The sequence below is a fragment of the Leuresthes tenuis genome, unplaced genomic scaffold, assembly GCF_036924035.1.
Source record: "Leuresthes tenuis unplaced genomic scaffold, fLeuTen1.0.hap1 SCAF_20, whole genome shotgun sequence".
In the NCBI taxonomy this organism is placed as follows: Eukaryota; Metazoa; Chordata; class Actinopteri; order Atheriniformes; family Atherinopsidae; genus Leuresthes; species Leuresthes tenuis.
Window position 1 is genome coordinate 32018510 of NW_027325374.1, and position 8795 is coordinate 32027304.

Here is an 8795-nt window from a genome sequence, read left to right on the forward strand (position 1 = left end):
AGAAAAGAAAAACAAAAAGAAGGTTCAGAAATATGAAAAACTTGGTACTGCAACAGAAGAGGCACACACACAGAAACATATTTCCCACAGAAACATTGATACAGCAAAGAACAAAACTAAAAATATCAAAGGAAGAGATTCTCTTGTGGCAGTTGATTCAGACGTAGAAGAGGAGGAACCAAGGCTAACCAAAACCTTCATAGGCCAAAACCAAATGATGCCTCTCATGGCCAGAGATAAAGGCAAAGACCCAAAAGTCAATCTGGAACCTTTGGAGCAGCAAGACACTGGAAATGTTGCCAAAGGAAAGCTGGAGAGCTTCCTCTTGGGTAAAGTTAAGATAGCATCACTTGGACGCAAAGCAGACAAGATGTTGACCAAGTCAGATGAGGAAGGATCAGAGTGTGAAGCCACTGAAGAGGTGTTCAGCATATCGAAGGACCGTTTAATAGTACGAAGAAAAAGTATGACGGGTCTTTGCAGGGTGTCTGGTTGGATTCAAAAGAAATTGCCACATAAGCTAAATTTTAAAAAGAAATTTTCCGCTTTGACAAAAGCCATCGGCTTATCTCACTGGCTCTCTGTTCGAGCCATGAAAAAGAAACAAGGCACCAGAAGATCTAAGGGCACAATCTTCAAACACAGGATGGCCATGAGAGTTGCCAGCAAAACCAGCCTGGCCAGCAAGAAAAACAAGATCTTGTTTGAGGATAAAATAGGTAAAGATGGAATCAACCTTCAGGGAAAGGGTGAGGAAGGAGTGAAAGAAGCAATACCAGCCGAAGAGAAAGAAATAGAGGCCAAATATGCTGTGGTACTCCCTAGAATGAACAAACTGGGCAAGGCAAAGGCGGCTGATGCACCGCAGGCACTTCCTGGATCTTCTATTACATCGACTCCACAAGGAGAACCCACTACCTCAGAGTCCAACACTCCAAAGACAGGTGCCAAGCTTGTACTTCCTGTAAAACCAGATCTTAGTCTCCTGAAGTCCATGAAGAATCCTTTTCCAGGGGAATTAACAGCAGGTGGAAATGTGGTAGAGAGGAGCCCAGGGTTCCATGGTACCTCTGAAATGTCATCCGCCCCTGAGGAAATAACCAGGAGAGCTACTAAAGACAGTCAAAATGGAGTTAGTGTGCTCCAGGCTGCAAAAGGGAAGATGAAACCATCCCAGATAAACTTCTGCAGGATGCCCGGGATGCTGATAGATAGTGGACCAAGACCACCCAAGGGGCCAGACCCAGTAGGAGAAGAATCAGCTGAGAAGCCCGGACCTACATCTCAGCCATTTACAAATGGGGAGACAAATGCAGCAATACCAGGTGTTCTGTCTTTGTATGAAGAGGAGGCAGACAGGGAAGTGGCCCAGCTAATGGATGAAGGAGATATATATAATGCTATTGCCCAGGCTGGTGTGCAATGGACTGGGAACCCACGGATGAGTGGAGATCCTCAGGTATGTATTATATTTTTTGTGCTACTCTCTTATTAAAAATACTTAAATAGGAGTATATATACAGTGTTCTGCAAACTAATTGCAAAGCTAGAGTAAAATAACAGAAGAGGGAGTTATTAGGATTGCAACAATCTTTCTATGTATGGTACAGGACTGGCTGCGTTCCGAGAATCTGCTGCCACATCAGACTGTGGAGAAGCTAACCAAATGGACAGTCTATGATGAAGAAGGCCAAGCCAGGAGCACTCCAGCACACAATGGCAGAGGACCCTGGGAATCAGAAGACCCCACCCAGGAGATGTTGGAGCGTCGGCTAGTCAGCACACAGGTATTGATACTCCATCTTGGATGCTACAGTATGCCTTAAACTCTAGAACATATTGGTGCTGTAACTGATTGTTTGGAAGGTATATTCTGATATACTGATGGTCATTATAGATAGAGTGTGTGTAGTTTTTGTCATGTGCATAAAGACTCAGCTTACGTGTTGAGTTTTGGGATAGCTGATTCATCCTTTCAGCTATTCTCCCTCTTTTCCATTTTGCTCTTACTATTAAATTTCTTACTGCTTTGTAATATCAAGATAATCATTTCCATTCCTAATAGATTCTGTTCTGAGACAATCAGGTTTGAGCCACAGTTAAACTCTCTGTTAAACTCTCACTGATCCAATCAGATTTTACCATAAATTGTCATCTTACTCTCTGTAAACTTTATTGTTGAAGAAGAAAACTTTCATCTTCCCTCACAACACTGACGGATTTGGATTGTTTTTACATTTTTTTTAAAACCCTTTCTTAAAAAGATGGATATTAAGGCTGCGTTATTTTAATCACGATTCTAACAGAGAAATATTAACATTAACATTAGATTAGATTAAATTAAGTTGAATCGTGGCTGCCCCAGTGCCTCGTGATGACGATGATCTGGAGTTTACAAACACGAAAAGCAAACCTCCATGAAGATATCCGTAAGCTCCCTGGTGAACTGAGGTCCAAGAATGAACTGCTCGATAGTTTGCTGGACTTGCTGGACATGCATATCACCTCACTAAAGGTGGCTGTTCAGGACACGGTGCACTGGGATCCAGACAAGGCACCAGCTTTGGTCGGAGGTGATCTGATGCGGTAAGAGCGCCTTGGACTGTGCTAGACTTTTTATCCTATATACACTCAAAATACTACTTTTAAATTTTAATAACTGGCGATTTTAACTTGCACATTGATAACAGCTGTGACCCTCTTGCAAAAGAGTTTTTAAATCTTTTAAATTTTAAGCAACGTGTGACACAGCCTACTCACAACAAATGGCACACCCTAGATCTGGTCATAACCAATAATGGCCTGTCCACTGGTGTGTCCTCTGTTGTTGGCTGCAAATTTTATTGATATTTTAAACCAAACTCTTGCTCTGATTTTACTTGCATCATGTGATTTTATTGTTGATCATTTTAACAGTAATCTCAAGTCAGCCTTTGACCTTGTTGCTCCATTCAAAATATAAACAATAAGAGTAAAACCCACACGGCCATGGAGAAATGCTGAAATTAAGAAACTTAAAATAAATTGCAGGAGAGCAGAGAGGAAATGGAGGAAATTAACTATTCATTTAATTTTTAAGGAAATACTCCAATCCGACATTAAAACTGCATTAAAAAGGCCAGAACTCTTAATTTTTCCAATCTCATTGTAGACATTGTAGACTTCTTCCGACTCTCAACGAAGGCGGTCACATTTCTCTTCTCTCCTCTATCTTCTCTCTTCCTTATCTTCCCTGCTTTTCTTCACATCTTGTCCTGTCCTGTCTCAAACTTTGGTGCCTCTCTCCGCATCGCTCTCAAAAATTAAAGTCATGGAATTGGTCAACTGGTCTCTCAACGCAATTGACTAAATTTTCTCGACGAGAAACTCGGGTCCGGGGGAACCTGTCTGTCCTGATGGAACATTTGCTGCTGGTTACATGTGGGACTCCTGGGAGCAGTGGAGGGTCATGTGCCTGGCGATTCTTTTCGTTGAGGACAACGACGATCTTTACATATTCGGAACCATGATAACGGGCTATCTGCTGATAGGATTAGGCATTGCCGGGGTGTATAAAAAATTCAGAAGTCAGAGACAGCAGTCAAAGGCCACAACCTGCCCGACATGATTGAAGCAGTGGGCAGAGCTGTTGGCGCTCAGACTGTGGTCATTAACCGCAACATAGAAAACATCTTGGAGAAGCTGGTGCAAAGGCGTATGGATCATTTTTGTGACCAGAATGGACAAACAGAGTAAATCGAGTCCATTGAAATACGACTACTCGCCCTAACCCAACAATCATAATCTAATCTGCATTCCTGCTCTCCTGGCACCGGCCTTGGCCAAGGCCACTTCTGTAACAACTCTCCCTGAGATCGCTGCTGTGAGATGCTCTCAACTCCTTGCCTCCCTCCCTTTCTTCACGGACACCTGGTGATTGTTGGCTCCGTCTGGGACCCAATCAAGGACTTCTCCATGGCAACCTGCTGTGGTATCACAATGACATCTTGTGAACTGAGGCACTGGTTGGGAGCCAGACGTAGCAAAATCTCTGGGCGTACCCAGCACATCCCAGCACATGCCTTCAAGTTGTTTTTGTGTTTTTATGTGTGAAGTAAGCAAATGTTTGCTTATGTTTTGAGTTATATGTTGGATGGTGAGCTTTTGTTTGCTGTTCTTGATGTTGCTGTGGGTTTTTTTCCCAGCCCCACATTGTACTCCCCAAGGACCATAGTCTGGATGCTGTCTTTTTTCCCCTCTCCTCTCCTCTTGTCTCCCGCCCTTTTGCGCGTTAGCTGCAAGCTGCCTGTTGCAAAAAGGAATTAATAAAGTTTTTTCTGATTCTAATTCTGATTCTGACAACCCCAAATTCCTTTTTAAGAAAATTGATTTTTTAATAAACAGATTTTAACAAGTCCTCTATTCCAGCATCAGACGCTGCATGTGAGGACTTTGCAGACCACTTCGGAAGTAAGATCAATGCTATTAGATGCAGCCTTTTATCTCAACGAAATGTTGATTTTTTTTTTAACACATCTGAAGCATTGTTTTTATCCTCGGATTATTTTTTAATTGATGTTTTATACCTGTAGCTTTTATTTGGTCTTATTGTCCAATATTTTTAAACTCCAGTGTTTTCCTCATGGGCATCCTCCATCCTGGGGGTTCTTCCTGCTTGGTCTGCAAGGTCGTTGCCACAGTATTATAGTCTTTGCGACTAGGGGTCTTACACAGCAACCCTACGGCTATGGTGTGGACCCTGGACTGTCATAATCTGGGGTTTGCAGTGGTGGTGGCCTCTGTGGTCATAGGTGGGTGGGCTCCTGGCGTGGACGGATCCCCAAGATATTGTTTCCTCACAGCAGCGTCAAGTCAAATGTTCACTTACATATTCTTATTCAGTTGAAGAAACAGAAACTATAGGTTAAATGGGATGGGGGTGGGGGGTGTTCTTACAGTGTGTCGGTGTGTGTGTACATGAGTGCATGTGAGCAAGAGATTAGGATGATAAGGGGTGCTTTTTAACATTTGTTAGGTCAATTATTTGAGTGTGTAAAGACCTGTGTTTTTAATGTGTTAAAATTGTTTTTATATGAAGCACTTTGTGTTACATTGTGTATGAAAGGTGCTTACTAAATAAATAGAATTGAATTGAATCTATCACCTGTTTAACCTTAGCTGTACATCAAAATCTGCTTCAGAACAGATTTTGAAAAACAAATCCTGACGTACAGTGAAGGGGAAATTTTTTTTTTAAACTTATTTATTTATTTTGTGGTATTACAATAAATATATATACCTGCTGTCCTTCTGACTGTTTTGCATTGCCTCCTAATCATTTAAAGATTTCTTAAGCAAGGCATCTCCTAACAAACTCACCCACTAACTAAAGTTAAAGACTAAATCTGTTATTCACTTATATTTACATGTAATATGACCTCCCCGAGAACGAGAAAGTTTTAAGTAGCAGAATGTTTTTGTTGTTACACTCCGTTGTGTTGGTGGCACCATGGCTGGGTGGGTAAGTTTGGTTTATCCTTGCTGTTCTTGCTTTTGGATGGAAGGCCAACTATGCCAAATATCACTGCAGTCAAGTGAGACATTGCTCTCCGCATCTTGTGGTGCTCCCAGCTGTGTTCTTATGGTTATTATTACTATATTTATTATCATATTTAATATGATAATTATCAATATATTTTTTTATCAGTGATTAATGAGAAACACTGCTGTTCCAGTAGGTCAGATGACAATGCTTGAATATGTAGAGATACTATAATACTACGCTTCTTTTGATGTAGTGGCATATGCAGATGCTGTGGTTGGCTGCTGCTCTTTGCTGTGGTATGGCACCATTTTGTAGTGGCAGGGGACACTTGATTTTTTGATTGCTATGACTATCAGACTGTATACATATATGTGTGTACAGTCTGGTAAATAAGGTGATGTCTGTCTCTTCCTTGTGTGGAAATCCCACATCCAACATTACCACACAGGAATGTTGCTGGGGCCTCCCAAAGGTTAAGGTTGGGCTCACCTCTACACACAGCGTTGGCTCTGGAACCAAACTTCTGGAGAGGGGCTGGACTCTTTCATACTCTGGGGTTGTATAAGGTGAGATGTGTCAGGCGGGTGTGGGGATACTCAAAAGCCCCTGGCTGAGCACCTCCGTGTTGGAGTTCTCCCTGGTGAGTGAGAGGGTCACCTCCCTGCGGCCGGAAGTCCCAGGAGGGAAGGTTCTGACTGTTGTTTTTGCATATGTACCGTACAGCAGTTCAGATTACCCGGCCTTCTTGGAGTTTCTGGGTGGCGTCCTGGACGGGGTGTCACCTGGAGATTCCATTGTTCTTCTGGGGGACTTCAATGTGCCCATGTTGGCAATGATGGAGTGACCTGGAGAGGCATGATTGGCAGGAACGGCCTTCCTGATCTGAATATATGCAATGTCTTGTTTTTGACTGTGCTAGCCATGACTGTCCATTACAAACACTATGTTTGAGTATAAGGTTATTCATTAGTATATCTGGTACCGGGCCACCTTAGGCCAAAAGTCTGTTATCGACTTTGTTGTCATGTCATCAGACCTGTGATAGTATGTCTTGGACAATCAGGCGGAGAGAAGAGCAGAACTCTCAACTGATCACCACCTGGTGGTGAGTTGGAACTGTTGCGGAGAGACTGCCGTACAGACCTGGTAAGCCAAAACGAGTAGTGAGGGTGAACTGGGAACGACTAGTGGAGGCCCCTGTTCGCAAGGTCTTTAACTCGTACCTCCTGGAGAATTTGTCTCACAAACCGAGGGAGGTTTGGGACCTGGAATCTGAATGGACCATATTCAGGACCTCCAATGGGCCGAAAGTTATCTGTGCCTGTCATAGTGGTAACTGGAGGACTCACTGGTGGAGGCCAGCGATGAGGGACGCTGTCAATCTGAAGAAATTGGCATTTCGGGTTTGGTTGTCCCGGGGTCACCTAAAGCAGCTGACAGGTACCAAGGGGCTAATAGGGGTGCAGCACTGAATGTTGCTGAAGCTAAAACTCAGGTGTGGGAGGAATTTGGGTAGACTACCGAGAACGACTTTCGGTTGGCTACAAGGGTGTTCTGGCAAACAGAAAGGAATAGCATGGACCTTCCCAGGTTGTGCTGGACCTGGGTGTAGAACTGCTGACTTGAACTGAGAACATTGTTGAATGGTGGAAGGAGCGCTTTGAGGATCTCCTCAATCTGGCTAGCATGTCCTCCAAAGAGAAGGCAGAGTCTGAGGACTTGGAGGAAAGACTCAGTCATCAACTTGGCGGTAGTGATTGAGGTTATTAAAAAGCTTCTCGGTGGCAGCACCGGGTGATAGAGATTCACCCTGAGATGCCAAAAGCTCTGGACATGGTGGCGCTGTCTTAGCTGACACTTCTTCAGTGTCAAATGTCGCCTGGGTCAGTGCCTATAGAGTGGAAGACCGGAGTGGTGGTTCACATTTTTAAGAAATGGGACTGGAAAGTGTGTTCCAACTACAGCGGGATCACACTACTCAGTGGATGATGTGGTTCTGTTGGCTTCTTCAAGCCAGGACCTTCAGCGCACACTAGAGCGGTTCGCAGCTGAGTGTGAAGCAGCCAGGATGAAGGTCAGCTCTTCCAAATCTGAGGCATGGTTCTCAACCGGAAAAAGGTGGAATGTTCTGTCCGGGTTGGGGATGAGTCCTTGCCTCAGGTGGAGGAATTTAAGTGTCTGGAAATAGTGATAGCAGGTTGGAGGATGGACAGATGGATTGGGGCTTCATCAGTTGTAATGAGAGCATTCCTGCGGTCCATCATGGTGAAGTGGGAGATGAGCCGGAAGGCGCAACTTTCAATTTACTGGTCCATTTTTGTTCCAACCCTCACCTATGGTCACGAGATCTAAGTAGTGACCGAAAGAGCGAGAATGCAGATACAAACGGCTGGAGGAACTATTTCTCCCTTCTGGCCTGGGAACTCCTTTGGATCCCCCAGGAGGAGTTAAAAAGCATCACTAGGGAGAGGGATATATGAGTTTCTCACCTGTAGCTGTTGCCTTGGTGAGCCAACCTCAGATATACTGATGAAAATGGATGGATGCATGTATAAACTCTATATATACATATATATGTATATATAGAGTTTATACATGCATCCATCCATGCATATATATATATATATATATATATATATATATATATATATTGACATAGCCAAGATCTTAATGTGCCATTATCATGAGATAATGGAGAAGATTATGCCTCTCATTTATTTTTGGTGACACTGTTTTGGCTTCTCTCTGTGTTGATCACAAGGGCAGGAATTTTACCTTCACTTCAGAAAAGTAAATCTCTGGTTTTCTGTAAGTTGTAGTACTGGTATCACTTCCATCTGGTGTGCACAAAATAGAAAGGCATAAAAGATTTGCTGCAGGTTTATTTAATTACGGGTCTGTCCAAATACAATGAAGCATACAGCCCATAGCAGAACTGCTTTGAGACTGCAGTATATATGTTGCGCTGCTCCAGTGCTGCATGTCACAATTTATGCTTTGATTCATGTCTTGTCTCGTCATTTTCTGTTTTATTTTGAAATCTTAACTTCCCTTTCGTTTCAGGTACCTTGCCCTTCCTCCTGTGTCAAGTGTCTGATTGTCTTCCCTGAATCCCAAAGTGTTTCCACCTGTTACCCTTGGTTCCTCATGTGTTCAAATAGTCTGCGTCTTCCTCTGACCCGTGCCAGTGTGTTGTTTCTTGTCATGAGCTTCACTACTAGCGTTTTGTCCCACAGTTTCCACAGCCACAGAATCCTTGAGCCTTCAGTGA